The sequence below is a fragment of the Drosophila montana genome, unplaced genomic scaffold (genome assembly GCF_035044405.1).
Source record: "Drosophila montana isolate Dmon_TW-CO22-7 unplaced genomic scaffold, ASM3504440v1 contig_3217_1, whole genome shotgun sequence".
NCBI classification, from domain to species: Eukaryota; Metazoa; Arthropoda; class Insecta; order Diptera; family Drosophilidae; genus Drosophila; species Drosophila montana.
Genome location: NW_026998097.1, coordinates 1,339,970 through 1,366,233, shown reverse-complemented (window position 1 = coordinate 1,366,233; position 26,264 = coordinate 1,339,970). Strand labels below are relative to the sequence as shown.

Genomic DNA, 26,264 nt, shown 5'->3' with positions numbered 1-26,264 from the left:
ACGGGTGGAATTTCACAAAACTAATAATACTCAACTTAATAGCTTTTACGGCTTCAGTTGTGCTTCATTAATTAATCGGAAAGTCAGGACAAACAGATTTATAGATATAGAAAGTTATTATAAGTATATTAAGACCCTAAACCATATTGGCTTTTATCGCGCAGCTAAGCGATTGATTTAAAGAACAAAGGAACAATCATAAAGATATAAATTTTAGATTTATATTTGCTACTATTAAGTTTTTACAATCGCTTTGAATCGATGCTTTGATGAGCCAATCCGGCGGTATTGAAAAGCATTCGACATATACCTTTATATATTATCTAAGACATATCAATCATAACGGAGTTTTATAGCACACTATAATTTTTTACGATCTATATTATTTGTAAGTAGTTCTCATGCAAACCTCTTGCTGCTACTTGAAGGAAACTCTTGGAATTTGCACGTTTCGCTTCCTCCCGCCGCACGCCCTTTCAATTATATGACCAGGCAGGAAGAAGAAGAGTGGGGGATGGGGGCAATCTGGCAATCGGAATCGCAATAGCCGACTACTACAAAAGTTCATTTCTTTGATTTCTGTCTGGCATTGCATACTTTTTGGCGCCTTGGCGCTGATTTTCGCGTTTTTTTTCTCTCACCCAGTCACGTAAAAAATTAGTGACCACCCGCTGTTTGTTTTCTATTTTTTTCGCTGTTCTCTGATTTCTCTTCTCTGTTTTTCCATTTTTTTCGTATTTTTTTGTTTATTTCTCTGATACCACCCAAGGTGTCCGTTCAATGTGCGTTTTTGGCACGCCCTGAAATGGAATTCTTTTCATCGGATCGCACTTCTATTCTTGGGTAAATTGTTTGCACACGTTCTATGCAAACTTTAAGCATGATAAATGAATGTGGATGATTTTTGTTCTAGTTGTTGTTGTATTCGTTTTTGTTGTCAGACAATTAACTTTTGCCTTTTCACAGAATTTTTTATTGAAATGCATTTTCAACCACCGCGCACGCGACTCGCAACGAACGCGATTCGATCCTGCGTTCTGTAAAATCTCATAAATAAAGCAGTCAATAATTGTAGGGATAGCTAGGTAGACTGATATAACATATAAGTAAGCCCGCATCCCTCAAAAAACTGGACACAGTAGCCGGGTTTTTTTTTTTTTTGTTGACAGCTTCCACAAAAACTGAAAAAATTGAGTCATAATCGATAGTTCGATTTGACAGCAACTAGAAACTAACGCGTATTATGGGTATTATTTGAGTTTTTCTTATTTTTTCTCGCGCTGACAGGCACCGCCATAAATTGTCAATCAAAATCGTAATTCTTTATAATTTCGGGCCATACCCCAAACATAAGTCAAAGCCCAGGGCAACCCAATCAACGTCTGTCTCCTTCTACAACTTTGACGTTTGCATTGTCGTCTTTTCAATTCGGAGCCGGAGCCAGAGCCGAGCTCTGCAGCCAATTTGTCGGGATTTTGGGTACCAGATAAGCGGCTTAGTTGGGTTATAAATGGAAATTGCAGCCAGGGCGCGTTCCTGTTTATATAAGATGATGATGATAATGACGATGATGATGGCGATGCCGACCATCGACCGTCGTCTTGATGACGTTGCTTGCATGCGATTTGAAAAATCAGATTAATAACTTCGATTGCACTCGGTTGTAAAGAGTAAAGAGTGGGGAGAAAGAGCAAATGAGCACCGAGTGAAAGAGCGAAAGAGGAATCAAGTGTCGACAAAAGTGAAGCAAGGCTCAAGTATTTTCTCTACTCTACCTGATAATTGGCTCACGTTCCAGGTAAATACTCAGCGCATATGCGTTGCGACGAGCTCTGGGGTTGGGTGGGGATTGAGGTTGGCGTAGCTGTCGCTCTTGAATACCTGTGGGTGTGTCTGTGGATTTTAATTAAAAATTTTCACTGCGCTTTTGCCATCTGATTTTAACAAAGCCAAACTTGCAGATAGAGTATCAAGTGGATTTCGTCTACTATAAAGAAGAGGAAAAGCAGCACGCCGCACAAAAATGCTTAGGAAATATTGAAAAGGCTGTATGGGAAATCAAAGCTTTAACAGAAATTTTAAATGTAAGAAAAATCTAAAAAAAAAAAACTTAGCCAGAACAAGGCCGATTCATAAGAAGTTACCTATGATGTATGGTCTATGGTCTATTGCCATTGCAGAGGTGTAACAACAAATTTAATATAATTCTTGCAGAAAGTGTAGCATTTGCTCTAGCTTGTTTATTCGAATTCTATACCTAAATACTAAATGTTAAAATAAATGTTTGTTTACAACAGTTTGTTTTATAACAACCAGCAGCATGATGTATCTCGATAGACAGCTTGAAACTACAAAACAATTTCAGTAATTAAACATTATCTAAATTAATCCACTTTGGCTGCCCATTCATCAGAGCTGGCGAGCGAAATAAATGGAAACGCTGCCCACTTCATTCAAACAAAATTAAAGTTTTATCACCAACTTGGGAACTGGGCGCACACTCCCAAAGACACACACACACACACGCGTAGACACACAAACCAATCAATGGGCACCAGCATCGATCCGGGCCTAACACACTGAAAAACTCAATGACCAGATAAACAGCCACGTCTAAATTAAGAAATTAGTACCAAATAGAAAACAAATTAGGAAAGGGTCCACAGCCCAGTCCCCAGTCTCCAGTCTGTCCAGGCCAGCGCAATAAATGGCAGACACACGCACGTAGGACCATGAAATGAAAATCAAAGTGATGGTCAGTTTATGATGGTCCAGTGTCCCTTAGTCCAGAGGTCCGCTGGTCAGCTGTGGGGCAGCCCGCACGTCATGGGACTGATAAGACGGCAAACTCAATTCTCGATACAGCTGCCATAAAAACTGACCACTGTCCGCGGCGTGCAGGAAATAAAGAAAATTTGCTGCTTGATTGCTGAGCAGCATCGTCCCCAGCAAAACTCACGGCCAGCCAGACAAATCCAATGCCCAACTGTCAATTGTCAATCATGATGATTTCTTTCAGGCGATAATTTAACTACGACATATATATTTCGCTCTCTATATACAAATACATATCGATAATGAACATTCATGTGACGTGCAGTTTTTTTTTTTTTCAAACTTCTCGCTGGCGTGGCAAAAATCAAATGTGCTAAGCTGATTGCTTGGGGACCTCTATGTGGGATGTGTATCTGGATGGGTCTATCAATATATGTATATGTGTGTGTGGCAATGACTAAGGCAAATTTCGTGCTGATGCTGCATGTAATTTCATTGATTAACTTTCTATGCTGATATTCTGCATAATTTCGTGTGCGACAAGTTGTCAAAAATTGGGTTAGGCATGCAACGAATGCCCTGGGCGATTGAGGAAAAGTATTTGAGCTTTAAGTATGACATAAGCCATAAGTGAATAGCCCAAAAGATTACTTAAAGCCCGCAGCTTAACTTTATTGATATAACCAAAACATGTCTCTAATAAGTATTTAATCATATTCATTTAAGGCAACATTCAAGGCAACGCAAAATAATCGCAGCTTTCATCAAAAATTGTGGTAAAACCTTAAACAATATTTTGGAGCTTAGCTTTTTGAACCTCAACACGCTAAATAGTTAACTCAAATTTGAGTTATTTAACTTCATGTACCCTTATACACTCCTAATTATGACATAGAATAGGCTTCAGAAATATTCAGGCCCTCTTTTCGAACTTATCGGACATTGATTTGATTAGCTGCATTAATGCCCAACATAAAAGAAAACTTGGTTCATGTTTGTATGAATAAGTTTATGTGCAATGATTAATTTTCGACAACAAAGGAAATGTCATAATAAATCTTTATCAAATGCTGCGGAAAATATGACAAATTATAAGCAAAGTCCAAAGGCATAATAAATCACCAAATCAAATGTGAGTTGAGCCCATAAGAAAATTTGCTTGACAGCAATTAGAAATCATTTAATTGCAGCAACAAAGTCATAAAAAAGAATTTAATTAGCTGTGAAGGGGCGCAGCATCAGTCACGCAATCGTTCATCAATAACAATCATCAAGTCTGATGTGTAGTGAAATTTACATTATTTGGCCATAAATTAATGGACTAATCTTTGGCATAGGGGTAGCCCATTAATTGGAGCGTCAATTTGAATTTGATTGCTTAACGTTAAAGTACGAAGAACTTGAAACACTTTAAAGCTGTGACAGGCTAAAAATCAATAGGCAACAGAAGTTGCCGAATATCAGAAGGCAATTTGCTAAACCAACACCTTTCCGAATGTCCCATCTTCCGCTCTCTGTCTGACTCTCATCCTCTCTCCATCTCTGACTGATTTTGAACAAAATTTCGTTGCTTTTGGCAAAAACCATATTTCATTCGCTGCCAGTCAAATCGGACAAGCTAACAGACAGATGGACAAACAGTCAGAGCCGGCCATCAGCGCCAGCCGAAACTGTGGGATAACTGGGAATAACTTCCAATAAAACATACAAAGATAGGAACGCACTGTGCACACCCGTATAGATACGAGCGAGTACCCATGCTTACATACCAGCCGACCCACAACACCCATCCAAAAGTAATTTAACTCCACTTCAAAACTCCAACCGAACTCCAAATACGTGGCAAGCAGCGGCGCTTGGCTGCTGTCATTGATTTTCCGCTTCATATTTTTACATATACATATATATATATCTGTATATACACGATAAAGGAGTATATATATCCAATGCCTCTAGAGAGACTGAAACAGTCGTGAGCTGAGCTGAGCAAAAAGTCGAGATAAATTGTGTTTATTTTTGTATATACCAGATATAATATAAAGGCGGCAGGCAGGGACAGATTTTCGTTGAATGCTGCACATGTATGTAAATTTATTTATTTTTCATCTTTTTTTTTTCTTTCATTTTGCTCCAACCAAATGAGGCAAGGCTGGGAATATTCTTTTTCTTTAGGTGGCCTGTGTCTGGCCCATGTTATCTGCGTGCGGGATTTGTAGTTGACGTGAAAATTGTCAAAGGGCGCTTAAAGTCTTTGGCTCGCCTGTTATTCTTGTTCAAATTAAAGAAAATGTTATTTTTAGGCTTGACAGCCAAAGGATTGAAGTTGGGATTTGCTCTACATAGCACCTCAAAGTGAGGGGTTGGTGTTGGGGTTGCATTTGACATGCTAATGGTTTGTTGGGGTGCCAAGGAAAATGCAGTGAAAATTGCCAAGAGACGCCCTCGTATACAATTACCGAGTTGTAGGTTCTCACGCCTGACACATAATTTACAGGAGCAGGCAAGACGAGAAAAATGAATAAAACGTCTAGAGGGAGTTTTTAAAATGGCACAAATTGTGATTTATTAAAAAAACTTGTAATGTGTCACCTAGCTCTGTGCTCTGGAAAACATGTATTGCTAGAAGCTAACCCGTTCCCAGGTCTGAACTGCCCCAACATAAGCATTAGTACACAGAATAAATTAATTTATATAAAAATAGATATGTAAATATGAGTATTCACTTACCCAGAAATTCACATACCCATGCATGATTTTTTAAATTGCCATCGATTAGTAGAAAGAAAAGTCTTTGACAAATCCAAATCACTGAAAGAAAATAGATGTTATGAGTAAGTTATTTACAGGAAAAGCAAGAGAAAGGAATAAAATGAGAGGGGTAGAGAAAAACTGAAAGAGAGATATGGGAGAGAAAGAGGGGGGAGAGAAAGAAGAAGAGAGCGAAAGAGAGAGAGAGAGAGAGAGAGAGAGAGAGAGAGAGAGAGAGAGAAGAAGAAGAGAGAGACAAATAGAGAGAGAGAAATTGGAGTTCGTGTAAAAGCAGACAAGAAGCAACAACAATCGTAAGCCATACTTATGTTCATGAGAATCGCATAGTAGGGCCATATTAAAGGCGAATATGTTTATTAATTTGCAGTGTAGCGTGGTGACCTTTTCAAAATGTTAAGTAACATACATTATACATTATACAGACATGCATACACACACACATGCAAACATAAATACATAGTGGGCATAATCCGGAGTTGTCCGTGCCAATTTGCATCTTTATATTTAAAAAAATTGTATGCTTCCACCAATCCGTCGGTGTAGAAATAAAAAGTGAAATGCAATCTATACATTTCTTGTTCAATAAAGACTTATTAAGTTAATAATTACAAGAGAAATGTTATCTAAAACTTAAAATCTCTCAAGTAATATTTCAAATTTTCATAGAGATCATATAAGTGATTGCCGAGTTATGAATAGGTATTGTTGTCCTACCATATAGAGCATTACCATTTCCCTGTCCTGTGTGCTCCTCAGCAAGTGTATCCAGTACACATTCACATTTCGCTGATTCCGATGTCTTGCTTTTATGAGTACTTTCAACATTCCGCACTCCTCACGCCAACACGCACTTGTTTTATCGTTTGTACTATCACATTCCTTTCTTTCATAACAATGGGGCCAGTCGGGCGTCCAGCACATTTCGGTGATTTACATTGATAAAGTTAATGGAATGGAATGCGTGTGCGCTTGCTGACTCGACTTCAATTCCGATTCTCGACTCCGGCTGCGACTATGATTCCGGCTTGGAGTGCGGAGCATGTGCAGAAATTTGCATTTCTTGCCAACGTCACACGCCAAACGGAAGTTGTATACAAAGAGTTGCACTTAAAAGCTACCCAGAAATGTTCCCATTCATGTCCAGAGCTTGCCTTTTACATGCACACATGCAATTTTTATGGCTTGTAAGCTGCCTGCCATTTCAGACCATCGAAATGGTACTCTTAAAAGCTACCCCCTTGCCTAGTTAAGCAGCCCCAATGCCAGCCAGCCGATATGGGGAAGTGTGATATTTTTAGCGTGGCGTTTCTGTTTTTCGGCTACTCCAGAAAGGAAATGAAATGCGCCTAATCTAACAAATTTTCGTGCTAATTTAGGTCAAATGCGGATTTGCATAAATTTGCCGGTTACCGTTGCCACCTTATCAAAGTCCATTAGAGGCTCACGGCTCGGCACAATTTATTGTGCCAGTCCAAGAAACGCAAAAAAAAATAAAAAATATTTTCTCGGCATTTAAGTCGTACTGACACATGACAAATTCCACATGAAAATGCCGCTCCACTCCCGCCTCAGCCAACCCACAACAGGCGCTACGATGGCAAATGTCATTAGGCTAAACACCCAACACTTGTGCCAAAGCGGTTCGGGAATGGGTGGTTGTCATAATTGTTGTTGCTGTTGTTGCTTATGTTGTTATTATTATTATTCTTGTTGTTGCTGTTGTTGCTGATGGTTTTAGTGACATATTTTCGTGCAAAATTTCACGCTCATGCATATTTAAATTGGCCCAAAAATGTATTAGAAATGTTTGTCTAAGCACAACGAAAAGAGAAATACCCTTGAATATGCAATATGTTTATAAATAAAATCTGCTAATTTATAAGTAACATATATAGCCTAAGCAATATTTTTAATTTCTAAATAGTTTAAATAATTATTATAGATTTTTCTTTATTATTTTATTTTTTAGTATTCTTTTTTTATTATTTGTTATTTTGATTTTATACTACCGGATGGCCATTTAGCGGTTCTTATTATAATAAAATACTTTTTTAATTGCGATTGTATTTCTTATTTAAAAATATAAATTTTTGCGATTTCATAGAGCCACATACAGTCCAAACTATTGCCTATACCCATTGGGAGTGTATTTTGCTGTCAGAATAGGTTCGCGGTCGTTTGTGCTATCAGCGCAGCTTTCCCATGAAATGCGCTTACTAAATAAGTCCCCTTATTAAATATTACCCTTGGATAGCGAACACGGAATGCTAAAACAGCTGATAGCGCCGGGGTTTTTCATATATGTACTTTGCACTTTGCAGCTGTCCGGAGCGCACATCAATCAAATGTCATGGAGAATTTAAAGCAAGTATATTCCTGGTGTTATTATTGGACTCAAATATTTTTGGGCGTGCCCCGGCCATGCGGACGCGGTGTGGCGCTTGTAAGTGCAGAGTTGCGTGCCGAGACATGCAGCGCACACGCCTTGTTCGCTGCCAACGCCTCGCATCAAAGGTGTAAAAAGGGGCGTGGCCACCGGCACGAGCCCAGCCGTTGACGCCATGGGGCGTCCAGTCGGCAATTTGCTTTAAATTGTTGCCATTTGTTTCGCATGGTGCTTAGCACAAAACCAAGTCGCATAATATTTCTTTTGTTTGAACCACTTTTTATGTATTGTACAAATTATGAAAATTGCTATGGGACAAATTGGTGCTATGTGGGGTCAAAGGTGTGGATACAAAGATTGTTATATTTAAATGCATATAAATGATTGGAGCTGGTCATACAAGGCAATTGCTTGGGGGAAGAAATTAGAGCAACAATTTTTCAAGAGATATCCAATTCCCAATTCCTGATAAGATAATGAAGCGAAGGTCCTTGCATGTCTCTCGAATATTGGGATAAAGATTGTTATATTTAAATGCATATAAATGATTGAAGCTGGTCATGCTTGGGTCAAAAATTAAAATAATAGTTTGTGAAAATTATTTTAAAGTTCTAACGACTGATAAGATTTTAGAAATCTTTTATAATATGAGACCAATCAATATACTGAAGTGAAGTTTGGCAAATTAAAATGCATATAATGCAAGGCAATCGCTAGGGGAAATACAAAAATGTATCCAAATTATTTCCAAAATCCAATGCCCGATAAGATTTTAGGAATCCTTTACGACCTATCAAGCCTGCTTGTCTTTCAAATATTTAGGGCTGCATTTCGCTAGTCTTTGTACATCATTTTAATGTTTAATAAAACGAAAAATTGAATGAAATCAATAAATTTTCGTTGATTAAAGCACATGCTCCATATAAACTATGCTTACAACCACAGTTGAATGCACCCATTTATGAGAAGTTAACCTCGGCTGACCTGGCTCTGGTTTCTGGCTGCTCTGCTTGTGACCTACTGAAGGGCTCAAATGCAATTTCCTTTCTCAATTTTTTATGTGCACTTTAAGCGCCTTTTTACATTTCAATTTCCAGTGCAAAAAGGCAACTACCACGTGCCACCTGCGCTGTAAGTATATAAAAATTAATATTTTACAAGTAGCCAAAAAAAAAAAAAAAAACATGGGCTGAAGAATTCGACTGCAACCGAGACGAGGTCGCTGGCTTTGTTATAATTCCGGGGCCAGGAGCTAAAGAAGCTGGAGGAGCTCTGCAGCAGCACTCAGTGCAAATCCAAATGTGTGCTTAAAAATGCATGAGAAGTCAGTGTGCCGGAAAACTGGGCGAAAGCGCCAACAAAAAAATATATATATATATTTATGTTCCAGGAGAAGAAGTTTATTTTAATTTAAGTTATAAATTATACGAGTGCCTTTTTAGTTTTGCTCTATTCCCGTATGGCACGTCCTGGCGCCAGAGACATGAGGCCGCCCACAGCGAGCGCCGCTGGCATTGTCCAAGCTAGAATTTTGCAATTGTCCCAGAAACCGCAAACGGACATTACTTTAGGCAGGGCTCAGCCATAAACCGCACAACAAACAAATCAGAAAAAGAAAAACAACTGAAATGAAAATCACATAAATTCAGCGAAGAAAAGTTCTCACGCATCGCCTAAATAGATTTCTAGATTTATATGCACATACACCTGTGGTTAGACTTGGGTCTATGTCCCCGCAATGATCTAACAATAGGAGTTGCCCCTAAAACGTGGGCCAGAGCCGCACGAACAACAATAGACAACAGACACACAGACGTCTCGTGGTGCAGCTTCAGCTGAAGACAAAGAACAAAACAAAACAAAAAAAATAATTTCTCATTTTCCATTTCTATTCTATTGTAACTCTAGTTATGCCGTGGCTGCCACAAGTTGCACGCAGCTTGCTTGCCACTTCTGCTTAAAAATGGGTTTGACATTGTCACAGACATAAAGTGTTGGGCCACAGGGCCACAAAAGGCCTACGAAACTTGCGTCTATTCAAAATATCGCGTTAAACACACGTCGATCTTTTGTAAGGATCGTGTTATAAAATTGATTACACGCACATGCCCTGCACACAATGGACGGGACACAAAGAACCAGCTAAACATTAAATTTATTATATGTTTTCTATGAATATCAAAGCAGAAGAAACATGCTTTAGAAAAAAACTACGACTTTACGTTTCAGCTGAGTTAAAGCGGGTGACGATTTCTGTCTTAATTTCTCATGCTTTCAAAACTGTTCGTATCTAAACAATCTCAACTTGCGCAATTGCCAACTAAAATAATGCTGCGTATACTCTGCAAATTGCCCGAAACATTAGTTAAACTGCATATCACAACTGTTGCGAAATCGTAAACGCCTCCCACTCACATCAACCATAACACCTCCCAAATACATTTACTCGCTTTCTCTACTTTACAGAGAGCAATTAATCGACAATTTTACAGGCACAAAATATTAGACAAGGGCGGGCGGTGGGTCGTTGGGTTGGCAATATGTGACTATAACTATGGCAGGTTGTTAACTCTGACAACACATTTGGACAAATCCGTTTTCAGCCAGTAAGGACAACAACAAACAGCTTGCCTAGTACATGCTGTACAAGTCCCGAACGGCTCAACATGGAAAACACATGCTACGAAAAATGGAAAATCAGGTCAGGATCCAACAGGGCCAACAACAGCCCTGGCCCAATGCAGTTGTAATCGTTAGAAAATTCGAACATATTTGACAGAGCGCAAAAGTAAACAGAACTCTGGGCGAGGGGTTGATTGCTCGCCTCGGCCCTTCACTTTTCTCTCCTGTCAGCGCAGGCGAGGCGAGTGAGAAATGAGCAGAGCAGATCCCAATAGCCAACACATCCAACAGCTTGTTGAGCGATAAAGCAATTAGAAGCAAAATGGGATTTTGCATTTGAAATGCTGCTACAATGACGCCCTGGCAGCAGGACAATGGCACCGGAGGTCGGGGTATTGGTAGGGACATAAAAGTGAGCTGGGCTGTGCGGGGTCATGTAGAGCTGCACAACTTTGTTTACACAAAAAGGATTTCAACGCGCGCTCTTTAAGTTCCAACAATGACAGCCAGGAGTTGGGACTGGGACTGAGACTGAGACTGGGACTGGGACTCCCATAACTGACCTACTTCAGCAGCTTTGACTTTGGTGTTGTGCACGATGCAAAATGCTGAATGCTAGATGCGGATTTGAGGCTGCATCAAGGAGCTGCATTTTCATGCATTTGGCGCAACTTGAAGTGCTAAGCCGCATCTGAGGACTAGATGCTGAGAGTTGAAGATGAGTGAGATGAGAGATTGCCTTGCCATCAAGAAAGAAAAATTCGCTTCGTTGCGCTGCAAGTTTTCATATTTGTGCGCCTCGTCGAACTTTCAAGTATGTGCACAATGTGTTGTGTGTGCGCGTGTGTTTGGGTGTGTGTGACAGCCAATTTCTGTATAGAAGAAAGTGTGATATGCCATAAAAAGCAATGAGACACTCCTGGCTCAACGCTACAGCTTAAGGATAACAAACAAAAAATACTCTCAGGACAACATTTGTGCGATAAGGGAGCTCAAATTATGAACTTGAAATGCGAAGCCAGCTGACGAATATTTTAGATAAGAAACCAAGGAAATTTCTTTAGAGCAGCTATTTGGGTTAAGTTGTGTCAAAATATCGTTAGTCAATAGTTATCAAGCTGTTGTGACAGCTTCTACCCACTGTCAGGGAACAAAAGCAGAAATTGATTATATTGAGTTGGCTCCAGGCACACAGTTTTGATGAAAATAAAAAGGAAACAAGAGTGGCTGCAATCGACAGCTTTCGAGCTTAACAAATTCAAGTCCAAAGATCCCCAAGGAATCACACACAAATTATAATTGTTTTTTGTGTGCAACAACGTTAGAGATTGATTGGAATTTTTAAACAAAGATCAGACTTATGAAAAAAGATTACTAAATTGTCTCTTTATCTAATAAATTCAGTACTTTCACGTTACCCCCCTGGGGAATTCACGAGCCATGCCCAGCCCAAGAGTAAGGGAATTTTTTCTTCTATATCTATCTAATTTTGTTCAGTTTTACTATAACTATTATGTATTTTAACTTAATAGTTAAATAGTTCATTCAGATTATTTGTTATATTTACTGAAGATATTATTTAATGCCTTCCTCTTTAGCTGTAGATCCTAATTATTGCAAATTTTTGTATAATGCTAAGGTTTTTAGCTTTTATTTATTATGTATTCAGTTAATTAAAAAGTAAACTTGATATTTAAAAAGTCACCAGATTGATTTCAAATACAAATCCTGCATCATGGGCTGGTTCTTTATCAAAAGTCTATGCATTAGTTGGCACTAACAGTCAACTTAGGACAGCTTTAAACTATTTTTGGGGCCGACTGTAGTCCAGCTTTTACTCGCCAAAATGCAGATGCTTGGTTTCAAGCCATGGCTAATTCACACACAACCCACTTTCAAGTCTCAACTGCAGCCACTCAACAACTGTAATTTTTATTTGGATCCTTGTAACTACCAGCAAACAAACAAACAAACGAGAATCAAGCAACCAGCCAACCAACTAGTCAGCCAGTCAGCCGGTCAGGCCGAGCTAACAAAGATCCCTAATCTCGAGTAAATCCAGCGTCCGGTTCAGAGGCTGCTACAGCAGACATTGTTGTTGGTCTGCTAAATTATTCGCACATATGCAAAGTTTGCAAAAAGTGCGAGGACGAGGGCGATGACGACGGCGACGGCGACGGCGACGGCGAGTCCTGGCAAAAGACATGTACAACAGCGGCAGCAAATGAAAGGATAGGAATACAGACAATGGGCGGAGAGGGCATGTACCGCCAGCCCCGACAATGACTGTGCAAATTTGGTGCAGATAAGCAGAGTCCGAGTACTGCCAGCAGCCCAAAACTAATGCGCGCTGACATGCAAAAAAGGGTAAATGAGTGACAGGACACACAGGACAGAGGACACAGTGCGCCGGGTGCAGGACGCAGGGCAGGCTCGATTCCTGAGTACCGCACATAGTAGAGGCGGTCAGAAAACAAAGGTCTATCCGTTCCATATATACCTAGGTATATCTCGCTCGCTCTCTGCATCTGTGTTTTGCACTCTGCTCGTGTTAAATGCTTTGACAATTGCTATAATTGTCAACTGTCAAATGGCATTAACAATTTTTTCTGTTCTTGCTCTTTGCACTTGCCCGCGCGCTCAATTGTGTGCGTAGGTGTGGAAATTTGTAAATGGAAGCGCACAATGCGAGCGGGCATTAAGGGGAAGCGACAGCAAAAGGGGAACAGACGAGGTAAAGGGGCTTAAATCCAGCTGGTTAGACATTTGCTGTTTTGATTCTGTCAATAAGATTAAAGAGCAGCTTGAAATTGGCAAACAATGCGCCTTTAGACACCATAACCCCTCTACTAGGAACTGTTTCATGGTTGTGGTAAATATATCATAGAAAATTCGAATTTAGCATTCAAAAAGCGGGAGGGAGAGGAGGGCGGAGGAGGGGGAGAGAGAAATAAAGTTTGTATATAGTATTCAATATACAAAATTGCCCTAATATTATTTCTGTATCTCCCTCTCTCTCTATTTCTGCATCATTTTCTGTACAAGGGTCCTGTCTATATAAAGCTATGGTATTTATTAAAATTTGTAATTTTGTTCTGTATCCCTTAGTCAATACAATATTTTGCTTCAAATGCAGATGCCCAATACACAAGCTCATGTGCGACGGCAAAACTAAAATTAAATAGCTTCAATGTTTTTCCCAACTTCATGCTACTTCAACCGAATAAATATGAGATGCAAACGTGCGTATACAGCAAATCATATAGCTCTAGCTATCGAAAATGCGTTTTTGCAACATTGGGAGGAATGGGGGGAGGTATTCAGAAAGAGAAATATTCTAATCTGTGTATACTTTACGAAAGCCTACACCACATTTAGCCTATCTAGCTCTAATAGTTTTTGAGTTATGTTTAAAATAGAAAGCCATAAAATCGATTTGTATCGATATGCTTGTATGGTCGCTAGCATGTCGACATATGATGTATGATATGATAATCTCATTTTGCGATGGTATAGGAGAATATATATATACACAAAAATGTTACCAGCTCTTGTAGTTTCCGAGATCGACGCGATAATACAGACGGTATGACAGGCGTCAACCTGGTTAAGAACATATATGTACACTTTATGGAGTCGGACATGCCACCTTTTGGCTGTTACATATATTTGCACAAGCCTCATATACCCCATTTTAAATGGCAGCAGGGTAAAAAAAACTATGGCATATGATGGCTATCAAGACCAGAAGACGATGCACAATAGGCCCAAAAAGATTCAACCTTTTTGAAAAAGTTACTAAGTACAATTGTTAACATGGAATTCTTGGGTAATTTCGCTGAAAATCCTCAAAACTTTCATCGCAGTCACGAAAATTCTTCGTTATAGTTAACGTATAGTATAAAGAGTATAATAGCCTAATCGTATAGCTTTGTATCTTCTTTTAGCCTTAAAATCACACCACATAGTATGCAACTTACAGCTTTTTGTTGAACTTTTCGTAATTCCAAACCGAGCAATCATCGTCAAGTTGCCAGCGCGTGATGACAGTTTTTGCCAGCCACTAAATGTCAAACTTTGTGACACGTCTAAGGGTAAGAGAACGGCAGCAACTACAACAGCAGCAGCATAAAAAATATATATGTATATGTAAGTTTCTATACATGTATGCTATGGTATGTGTGTGTGTGTGTGTGTGTGTGTACAGCTCCTGACATTTGCGGACTCATATGTGACATTCAAGTGTCATCAAAAAGTGAGCGCGCTGGTTTGCATTTTTATGAGAATGACAGAGAGAAGCTCTGCAATGACTTGAGTGATTTTTTCGGAAAAATAAAGAAAAGCGAAGCGAAAGATTTTGCATAATTAAATTTTGTGGCACTGTTGAAAGTGAACAAAAAAAAAAAGTTGTTGTTAGCACAAGTATCTAACAGCAACACGACTGCACAGATACAAAAAGATTTGCGGCGCCTGCGAATCAGCATAAAATAATTGAAAATGTGTGTGCGCTCGGATCTATTTGAATAAACGCAATTTGAATGCAAAAGCACGAAGTGCAAACAAGCTGAGAGATGGGTAACAGGACACAGAACACAGCCACCACTGTCTGCCGTTGATGGATGGTCTGGGGCTGAATGAGATGGGCAAGGCGCTAATGTAGAAACTACCGAAAGGGTTGTGCGGAAGGTGTCAACTGAATAGGATTAAAGATTTTAAATTTCTTAAAGAGAAACTGAAAATATACGTACAGGCAAATTTCCCACCATTTCCATCGTTATGTGGGATACATCATGTAGAGGAGATGATTTCTGGACATTTGTAAAATCCATTAGGAACCCACATATGTCAGCTCGCCACAAGCCAAAACACGAGGCCAATAATTGAAATGTCAAATCCGTGCTAATGACAAATGTAAAAGCACAAAACTGCCGAAGCGACCCAACCAAAATTAATAAATGACACAGATTTTAGCACTTCAGTTGAGGGGGGCAAAATAAAAAAAAAAAAATAACGAAAACAATCTGACGCTGCGGCGGGCACTCAAGAGACAAAACTGCTATAAAAACACAAGTGACAAGTGTGGCAGACACATGTGAATGGTAAGGGAGTGAAGAGTATTGGGAAACACATGCATTATATGCATATGGAAAGACCCAACCCGACCCGCACAAGCCGCAGACACATACAAATCTGAGATGTGGTAGGCAACCAGAATCAACCACACACTGGAATTTTGACACATTTGACAGGCGAGAGCCGGGAGGCACTTGGTAAGCAGCCATTTGATAGCCTCATTAGTGATGAGCCACTGCAGCAGCAGGAAGAGCAGTGAATAAGCAAAAGAGTAGCTGTCAAAGTGCTTAAGAGGTTGCTTTCGTTCTCGGGCTTGGGCTCGTTGGACAACTTGCGTAACCAAAAACCAAAAGGATATCGACCGTAACGCATGAGAATTTGACACTTGCTCCGAACGGGAGAGCCTCCCGCACATGTCCGGAACATGCTGTCCCCTCATAAATTCCTATAAATACACATGGCAGGCCATAACCAACAGAAAAAAAATGCTTTAGAGGCGTTCCCCAAACAACGAAACACGCTCCGGGGCAACAACACAAACTGGGCAGGTCCCAGAGCCAACTTGTCTCTGCCCCGAAGCATTTAGTCATATTGAAACATTAAAAAAGTCAACACCCACATGGCCAAGCTAACAAAAACTTGACCGTATGGCCATTTACCAGGCATAATAAACAAGTCAAGGGGGTCGGTAGTCGGTACCAGAGACCCACAAAAATTATAGACAGCCAAATTGGGGAAAAATCATAAAATGTTTGAGACTAATTGAATTCTTGTATGCTCTACAAAGAGGAGACCAATTTTCTATATACAAAGTTGGTTTTCGGCTTGGTTTACAATTTTATATAATTTATATATGTATAATTGACCAATCATTCAAATTATATATAATGTTTATATATAAAGTAAGTTTAAGTGTAATATTTGTTTTTAGACATCAACTAAATTCTGATATATCATATTCGAGACATGAATGAAATGTATGATTATTCCGATAAGAATCGATATCACCTCAATCGATATGTATTTTATGAAGCTTTAGATAAGTCAAATTATTAACAAATACGAACAATGATCGATAAGCATGTGGCATAATTATTTCATTTAAATAATCGGTTAAATAAATCCCAGTACATTATCTTTAGATCAACACTATTGATTCATTACGAGATTTCTTTTCTATATATTTCGGTACGCATTTATTATTACCTTACACTTTTATAAATATCATAAAAACGTTCTGAAATTGATCTATATATATTTTTCTAATTAACTCAATTTTAGAACATATTGTTAGGAAGCTTTAGATAAGCTTAATTATCGATCAACGCGAACTAATCTCGATAAACGTTTGGCATGATTAATTTATTTGAGTAATCGATCAAATAAATATTAGTACATTTTATGAAAAACTTTATCATTGATTCATTAGGAAATTTCTTTTCCATACATTTCTGTATGCATCCTGCAAGCCTAATATTAAATATAAGCAGTGTGTCGTAATACGATCGTTGTTATCGATACATTGCATATTCTTCTTCTTTTTTACTTGACAAATCCTTCACAATCTCTGGTATTGCTCACAATCTTAACTGCTCCCGCAAGCGTGCGTAGCGCACCAGCGCCCCAGGCAACCATAAAAATGTCAAAAAATTTCTATGTATTCATAAACACATGTGAGTGGAGTCGAAGACCCAAGCGGACCGAAGAGTGAAACCCCAAACACGCCACCGCAAAGTAACCACAAAGTCAATGCAGCCCCTCCGCTTACACTCCGACCAGCTTTCAGTCTGTCTATATGGTTAGTGGACATGGTTTATATGGGCAGTACATAACTTAAACATCGCAAGCCCAAGTAGTGTCCTCGCATATGTCCTCACATATGTGCTTTTAACATGCAAACGACGAGCCAAGGAAGGACTTTAGTGCCTGTTAACGTTTAGCTGGACGTAGGGGAAGGGAGCGCTCAAATTTCCGGTCAAGCGAGCGAATCCTTACAAGCAAACGACGAACGTTTCATATTTTTTGGTTTCTTTTGCCTAACGCCCACAAAATTTCTGCTAAATTAAATTATAAATACGGCAAAAAGTCGCTGGGAACAGCGCAACACAAATAAAGTGGCCAAAGGCGGTCGAAAACAGGACAGAGGGCCCAGAATGGGATGGTATGTCTGAAAGGACGATACCATTTATGATTCATGGCAACGTCTGGGACGCGCCTTCCCCTCCGCAAAACCCCTAAAACCATCACATTGTTGTTGTTAGTTAAAGCTGGACAGCTCCGGTCTGTTGCTTGGTTGGGTATCTGCTTACAAAGTGCGTGTCAAATTCAAAGCAAGTTATTCAATCCTTTTATACAGTGTGCGATAGTTTTTGTTGTTAGTGGGCGGCATTGGACTGTGATATCCTTTATCCTGTTTTTCAAGCACATTTTATTGTTAGCATGTTTGGATTTTTTTGGACAGATTTGGGTTAGTGATAGGCGCGTCATGTGTTTAGAAAAGATCAGATATTTGTGATTGATGAGGGTTCAAGTTTATTGAAGCAGCTTTCAAGTATCTTTCAGTTGATTTTCGGGGTATGTGGATAATCCTGCTCAAGATTCAATTTTCAGTAAGAAAAATATCACATTTGATTTGAAACTCTTTAGAAAAAAAAAATTTAATTAAATTACTTATTTAAAAACTTTTCAATACATAAGCTTTTTTATTGCTCACCTCTGCTCAATATATATTATTTTATTTAATTGGTTTCGAAAGCCAAGTGATGGCATCTACTCGCTTGAGCATTCCCTAATCGATTATCCGTTCAAGGTCAAACCAAATGGTGTCCTGCCTCACGTAAGTGTATCAAATGACCATCGGCAAAAGAAAAACGATAAAAAAAAACAAGTGAAATAAAAACAAAATCCGAATCCCTAACTGTGGTTAACATCTAGGAAATCCATTAACTGCCACACTTGGAGCGTGAAAAGGCGCCGCCACCAGGCTGGAACTCATCGAGGAGCAGAGTACGCCAAAAGCGAATTGAAATAAGAGAAAAACAAAGCAACGGAGCAGACGAGGACTCGAGGAACCGAGACGGCGAGGCGTACTCGTCGAGCTAGCAGACCACATCATTTCATAACACTTCCAGTTCATATAATCTATTTAACCCAAATTTAAACGTGCCGTGCGTTTGTTCCGTGTTTAATCAATTGTAAAGCAATTTTCGCAATGTTTTTTCTTTAAACGACAGCAGCAGCGAGCAGCAATACGAACTAGGGGATTGGGCTTAAGGACGATGTAGCGTTGGTTGCGACTCCTATATCCTTCGTTTGGTTTTTCGCTTGCCTTGCTGCCCATCTATCTAACGACTTCTGCGCCATTTCAATGGCAACTGTTTCACAGCTGATAAAAGCTGGCAGATCCCGGCAAAAGGAAAACGCAACTGCAGAGGAGCATAGAGCTGTAGGTGCGGGGGTGTGTAGGGTTTATTGGATTTAAGCGGCGTGCCTAATCGTCTGCGTAATTGTCCTGACGCTGTGCGTGAATCCTGATCCTGTTTCTGAACCGTCTGCGCTGTTGCACTCTCCGCGTTAACCAGTTTTAAAGAGCATGCATCCAAATATATATATATTTTTGCAGCTGCAGAAAGGACACAAAGAGGCCACACACCCCCGTCCACAGACCTTCTCAAAAGTACAACCGCAAAATTTTCAATTAACTTTGTTAAAGGTTAACCTTTCGGTTGCCCCTCCCCGAATGCCCTTGTTTAATTTGATTAATTGCTGCGAAAATTCGATTTCGCTGTGTATATATAGTCGTGTGTGTGTGTGGGTGAGAAATTGAGACAAATGAGCCATTTCTAGGTGTAATTTGAATGTTCATCATTTTGAAGGATTATGGCTTAAAGGTGGGCATGTGATAAGCCCCTTTTGTCAACTCATTTCTATATGAATACCTAATTGATTTATTTAAATCAAAAATTAATCACGAAATAGAAAAAATACGGTGTATACATCTATATAAACATATATGGTATATATACACATAGAAGTACACTTAAAAGTTTTATAAAATGCTATATTTTACAAATTTGAGCAAATTGATTAAAATATAAGCCAAATATCTCTAAATTTTTATACCCTTGTAGAGGGTATTTCATATCCTATAGCTGTCATGGGAACCATCAGTCGAAAATTAAGATCTTGTAAGAAAAACATTATCAAGCTCTCTTGGCCGAACACTTGCATTTATAATATGTAAGACAAATCTTATCAATATCGCACAAATATATTATGTGGCACCTTAGGAAGAATTGGTCAAAATAAGAGTTCTTGTATTGTAAAATATTTAAAATGGCATTTACGAGTTTCTCACATATATATACAAAGCCGTAAGGCAAATGTCTACAAGGGTATTAAATCTGGCGAGCCGAAGATATTCTACATTCTCGTTATAAATCTTAGAAAATAAAGTAGTTCTGCAATTCTTATAAAAATTTTTCAAGTCAACTCAACATTGCAGTTGTCGAAGTATTATTAAAGTCGAATATATTTTATAGCTTAATCGCTTAAAAGCAATCTATTAAACTTACTTTATACTTATCTAAAGTGCTCTTAGTCCTTTTACATACAAATATTACACATATGTACTGGACAAGTAGAGGCAGACTCCATTTTCATTGCACTATAAACTGACCCCATGAAAGGGACACCACATCCCGAGATTGGCGGGGGAAATTGTGTTCACTTTTGACTTTTCAGGTTCTGGTTAACGCACAAAGGCGAATGCCTAATTGAATTGTAGCAAAAGTGAAAATAGAAGCAAAAATTTGGAAGCAAGAGTGGCGGACACTTAAAATCTTTTGAAGCCGAGACAGTGGAAGGTGCAGAGGCCGGGACAATGGCGCATTGTATGAGCCACAAACGGATGTTATATTCCATTTAAATGAAAAGGAAGCAATAAAATTATTTCTTTTTTTTTTTAAGAACTTCAAGCAGACAATTTGTAGCGCTTCCGGGGCCAAAGGAAGCTGTTGCAACCAGCTAAAATAAATGCCTGTCCCGGAGACAGTTGCCCATCTTCAGTCTCTACTCCAACGCCAGATACACCCGCAGCTATTTCGTCCTGCGTCCTGCGAGGCCAACAACAGGCAACATTAAAACAAACTATAAAATGCAATCGATCTAAACGGTATAAACCGGAAAAGAGAAATGTGGCATTGTATAATGGAAATGGGTTTTTCTATTTACTTCTATTTTCTTTTTGTTTGTGTGTTTTAATGTTTTTTTTTTCTGCGCACTTCGTCTTGTGGATGAAAATTGCACATAAAAAAAAGCAGTGCAGGAAATAAAAGAAAATAATACGTTTGCGAGACGACGAAGAAATGAAATGAAATGAAAAACTGTGATATTGATAAATGTGATATTAATGGCAAAATGTTGGGGGAATTTAAAAGTTTTCGCTTCGCTTTGTTGGCTTAACGCGGAAAAATGAGCTCGGTTTACATGCGATTTAAATTATCATTAGTCATACGAGTTAGGATTGGATTGTGAGCGAAGCAAACGTATTGAACATGTAGCTCAAAATATATAATAGGTTACTCACGAAGTCCTTACTACTATCTGATTCTGAGAGGGGGAAGAAAAATTGTAAGGTAAAATAAAATAAATTGGGACAATAAATGTTTTTCAATCGAAATGTTAAGTGGCCTTCAGCTAATTCAACAAAATGTATATAGCAAGTTTTAGACAGGAATTCAAACATTCTCAAAACTCTTAACCCAATTAAAAGTGGGATTTTCCTTAAACGTGTCAATTTCCATGGTCCATTTGACATTAGACCTCCCAGTTCTAAGCTTGCATTTACCATTTGAGTTCCACACAAAAGCCTAGCTACAAAGCAACCTCTCTTCTCATTCCATTAAGCATTACGCCCCAAACAAGTTTCATGCCATGAGCTTTCTTATCGTTTGCCATTACTCAAACCACTATCTACCCCAAAAATATTTTACTATTGCCATCATATTTACTCATATGTGTGGGCAGCATTAAATAAGCAAATCTCTTTGACATTGCTCGTATGTTTCACAAACTTATTCTCCAGCTCCTTTGGCAATTTTACTACCAAACAGACCGCACTAGAAGTTGCAGAGGAAGAGGGAGAAAAAAACGCCAACTAAGTAAATCTCTGCGCTTGCTAACAATAATCTGACATAATGTTTCAATTATGCGTCGTTTAGCATTATGGACGCTATATGAATGCCCTCGCCAACCCCCATGACCAGCCCAGCCCAGCCACACCACAAAATGTGAAAGGACGACGCCAGGTTTTGGGCAACACGCCCATCGCCCACCGCCCAGCAAGACATTAGGAGCAAAACAGACGCAGCATTTGGAGAGCTAAGCAAATCTTACTAAAATAAACATTTTAGCATTAAATTTACATAAGACGCGACAATGAGCGTAGCGGAATGGAGAAGAGACAAGGAAGCTGTGGATAAGGCTGAGTGGAGCAGAACCATCTACTTACGAGACATTTTCATAAACAGCAACAGTCGACAGCCTCATATAAAGATGAGTGTACCAGCTTGTATACGAACTCCAACTCCGAGTGCGACTCTTGATGTGCTCCCGCGTATTTGCATAAACATTAGCAAAACAAATTTGCACATTTACCCACCCAGCTCCGTCGTCAGCCTCCAATTCCGCAGCCGACATATAAAAACAAACCGCAAAAACACAAGCTCTGACAAAACGCTGCAGAACTAAAAGATACCCTATATAAAAGTAATGAACATAGCTTTGTAAGCTATCAGAAGAAGGCTGCGAACTGGGTTTGAACCATACTGGTTCGAACCTGGCTTTCAAATTTATGTCTTACTGTCCAAAGAGCAACCGAGGTTTGATTCAAAATAAATAAAATTTGAGGGAGATCTAACTTCAAAGCATTTATCCAAATATCTTTGGTATATTTAAATTTTGGATAGGGTTTAAATGTAGTCCGCACTTGCATATGAAAATATTTACTATTAACAATATATTCAGTACAGCGGGCAATTGTAAAAAACATATTAAATTGTTTTACTTAAATGTATAATATATATAAGAAACCTATGTTTAAGACAAAAGCCGGATTCGAGGATGTGGCAAACCAGACCGTACCTAGAGTCAAGGAGTAATATGCCCTTTATAGCTCTTAATGTCTGGGTATATATAACAACTGTCAAGTTTATGGCGGACAAAAAGATGAAAATGAAGTTAGAGCACCGCTGAAAGCGGAAGTCTTTAGGCCAACGTCAAACCAAAAAGGCGGAAGCGGAAGTGCGTGCCAATCAGAGAGAAAGCGAGAGAGAATTGCGAGCGGCGAAAATATGCTAAATCAGCCAAAAATGCTTATAATCATTTCAAAATGATGATGATGACGACGCTGAAGATGATGCTGATGGCGATGATGATGATGATGATGATGGCAGATGAGAAATAAAAATGTTGCAACTTGTCTGCTCTGCCGTCTGTTTGTCTGTGTTTTCTTAGCAAGTTTAGCGCCATTTTCGTCGCTTTTCCAGCAACTCCAGCAAATTTTGTGGCACTTTGGCGCCCAAAACTCGGAACAAATGACAGCAAATATGCGTTTTATTGAATTTTATGTGCTCGACGCGCTCCTCAGTGGATACGGCTGCCTTGGCAAGCTCTACATTTACAGAGCTTAGACTTGGCCCAACGTCTTGGCTTTGGCAATAACATTTTTTTCGCCTGGCGGCCAAGTGGGCGTGAAATATGCCAACGTCTAGTTGTTGGCTCAAAAACGCCCTGAACCTCATTGAAACTACATTTGCTTGGCATTGAACTTGACAATGTCAGTACATAAAAACAAAACACATAAAGGAGCTAAGCATATTTGAACAAATTTCAATAGATAACAAAACCCTAATAAAATTTGTTAGGAATTAAATAAGGAGTTAAAGATTGGACTAGTAGATAACATTTTTTTATGACTCACCTTTGTATAACTCTTACAGGATACTTCCTCATGGCAGCTGCTCTCCTTTTTCGGATGGGGTTAGGATCTGAAAAGATTCGGAATAAACTTATAAATATATGCTCAATTATACGAAATGAATTTATGCATCTATTACGTCTCATTAAAGACAATTAAAATCTTTGTTTGCATCAGATAATTTATATTTAATGATTCGAGCAATATTATAAAGTCATTTAATTGCCTTTAAGCTTAAAGCAAGTGAGTGAATAACTCGACTGTCCTCAAATAAAATGAAACCTCAAAAACTAATTAGCAGAGACGAAAATCCCACACAGTTCTAATCCAAATAGAAAGCATTGCAATTGTTTCGGGCATAGACGGTTTATCATATATAGTATTTGGTCTGCTAGTGCATATATAAAATCAATTAATCAACGCCTGCCATGCCTGCGAGCACCCACAACAAGCAAAGGAGCAAAATAATTTCAAATCCTTTCGACAGTTGACCGCACTGAGCAAATGCCGCAGAGCCTAAACCAACAGCAGCAACAACAACAACAACAACAACAACAATAATAATAATAACAACAAACTATGGGAAAATGCATAAAATTTCAATTTTCTCTAGCGTAAACAAGAAACAGTTGGGAAGGAGCTGAGTAAATCAAATCAGAGCCTTAGGCGAAATTTAATTGCGTTTAACCTAAAATCAAATTTTCAAAAGGCTCCCAAAAAGGATGCTAGCCTTAAGATTCAATCAACGTTCAGGCTACTTGAGGCTGCAAACAGGACCAACAACAACAACAACAGCAACGGCACAAACAACAACAAATCAAAAGGCTCATGTTTATCTTAATATAGAATTTTTTTCCCACACAGTCGGCAAAAGGATAATAAAATTGTTGCCAGGCATTCCCCAAAGGCAAGAAAATAAACAACAACATGCTCGACTGGCTGCATCCTTGAAGGCATAGACAGATAGTTCAGGACCGAGCAAAAAAGGCTTAGACAAGTTTTGTGTTGCAATGATTTTGATTGTGGCATTGATTTCAGCCAACCCCCTAAATCCTCCCTGCCCCCGTAGCTGTCTATCAGCTGTGCGCACGAATCGTTTAACACAATCAGACACACAGGGCACAGTAGGCAAGGCTGCCTTTACCTTTTATTATTTACTTTTATTTTGATTACATTTCGGCTTTCAGCAAAGTTTCTGGCCACAGCCCAGAAATTCACACTTCACGGTCAGAAATCGAGCCCAAGAGACACGGCTCCAAGCATATGGCGGTGTGTGTGTGTGCTTCCAGAATCCTTGAACCCTTTTGGCTAACTAAATCATCGACTAATTTGCTAGAGACAAACACACACACACACACACACATACAGATATTATTGTTTTGATGGGCACACACAAAATTAGCCGCCTTATCAACAGGTGTGGACCAGACCTAAACAGCTGTAGCCTATTTCAGCCTAAGCCCAAACTCAAATCGTTCTTTGTCATATTTCGTTCCAGGTAAAATGCATACATAAAACCTAGATTCCATGTATTTTTTGTTATTTCTACCCTTTATGAAGCTGATGCTTATCAGGTTAGGTTCCTTTTCTAAACTATCGAGGAATATAATAAAAATTTTATTAATAAACGCACGTCTGTCAAAATCTAATGGATTCTCTTCTTCTTCTTTTTTGGTATGCTGCGATAAAAATCTGTAGACTGACAACACTTGTGGGTAGTTTATGGAGGGTTGCTACGGTTTTAATACACCTTTGCCCCATGACTCACAGCCCAGCTGTGAGTCAGACATTAAAAGGCAGCTGAGAGATGTGCGGCTGAGCTTGAATAGCTTCTGATTAGAGATCTATTAAAGTCGAATACTTGGATAATTCTTGTGTAATACAAATTTTAGTTTCAAGCACAACAAATCATTCGCACACTATTCCCGCAGCGTTATTCAACCCGGCAGAACCAATTAAAATTAATTTTATTCAATCGAAACCAAATCCCAATTGGGTCTTCACTTATTCTTTTGTGCTGCATGCAGACATCGTCGTCGTTGTCGACGTTTCGCTTAAGGAGCGATTATTTAATTTCAGCTATTAATGCTGTGACTCCCCAGTTGCCAGTCGGAGGAGCTGTTGCCGGGTTCCTTGGTTACGGCATCCCAGTTAGTCAATGCTTATTGATGTTTAGTTGCTGATGTCGTGTTGTTGTTGCCTTTGTTCAGCTCCGTGCAGCTCTGCGGCATTATTTCACTTGCGTTTCCGCTTTTAGCTTTGTTTACTTTTACGCTTGCCACACAAAAGCCCCAAAGCCCCAGCACCATAAGCAAACCCCAGCCACAGACAGACGAACCACAGGACCCACCAGGATACACCATCGAACAAGCCGCACTATGTTTTGGTATTTGTATTTGGTGTTCATACCCTGTACTTAAAGGGTATGCGAAGCTAATGGAAATGAAATCTGTAGCCTTTGATAGGTTTGCTTAAGATCTCTTTTATAAAAGATGAGAAACAAGCAGGTGTGCCAATTGATATTATTCTACATTTAACTATTCTTAATATAAATTAAATTTTTTAGATGCTTTAAAAGGAATTAAACATCACATTTTATAGAAATGCCACGCACGCTGAAGACAGACGGAATTGATTAGGATCACAAGGTATTACCTTTCA

At 39.0% G+C, this 26,264-nt stretch overlaps 1 protein-coding gene and 2 long non-coding RNA genes across 4 annotated transcripts in view; 2 read left to right on the top strand and 1 right to left on the bottom strand.

The window, feature by feature from the left end:
• LOC135433319 (glycoprotein-N-acetylgalactosamine 3-beta-galactosyltransferase 1) overlaps positions 1-26,264 on the bottom strand; it is a 122,480-nt gene that overhangs the window by 93,220 nt on the left and 2,996 nt on the right. The window contains exons 2-3 of the mRNA XM_064689335.1: positions 23,607-23,673; positions 5,503-5,583 (exon numbers count right to left, since the gene is read on the bottom strand). The gene's annotated coding sequence lies outside the window, so the exon portion shown is untranslated. The remainder of the gene's footprint in view (positions 1-5,502; positions 5,584-23,606; positions 23,674-26,264) is intronic.
• LOC135433291 (uncharacterized) lies at positions 1,207-2,011 on the top strand. Its single transcript, XR_010437064.1, has 2 exons — positions 1,207-1,798; positions 1,962-2,011. It is a non-coding gene; the product is annotated as an uncharacterized LOC135433291 (long non-coding RNA).
• Positions 18,057-18,828, top strand: LOC135433320 (uncharacterized). Of its 2 annotated transcripts, XR_010437084.1 has the most exons (3): positions 18,057-18,234; positions 18,381-18,461; positions 18,560-18,828. It is a non-coding gene; the product is annotated as an uncharacterized LOC135433320 (long non-coding RNA). The 2 variants fall into 2 exon arrangements; XR_010437083.1 differs by lacking the exon at positions 18,057-18,234 and having other exon boundaries at positions 18,283-18,461.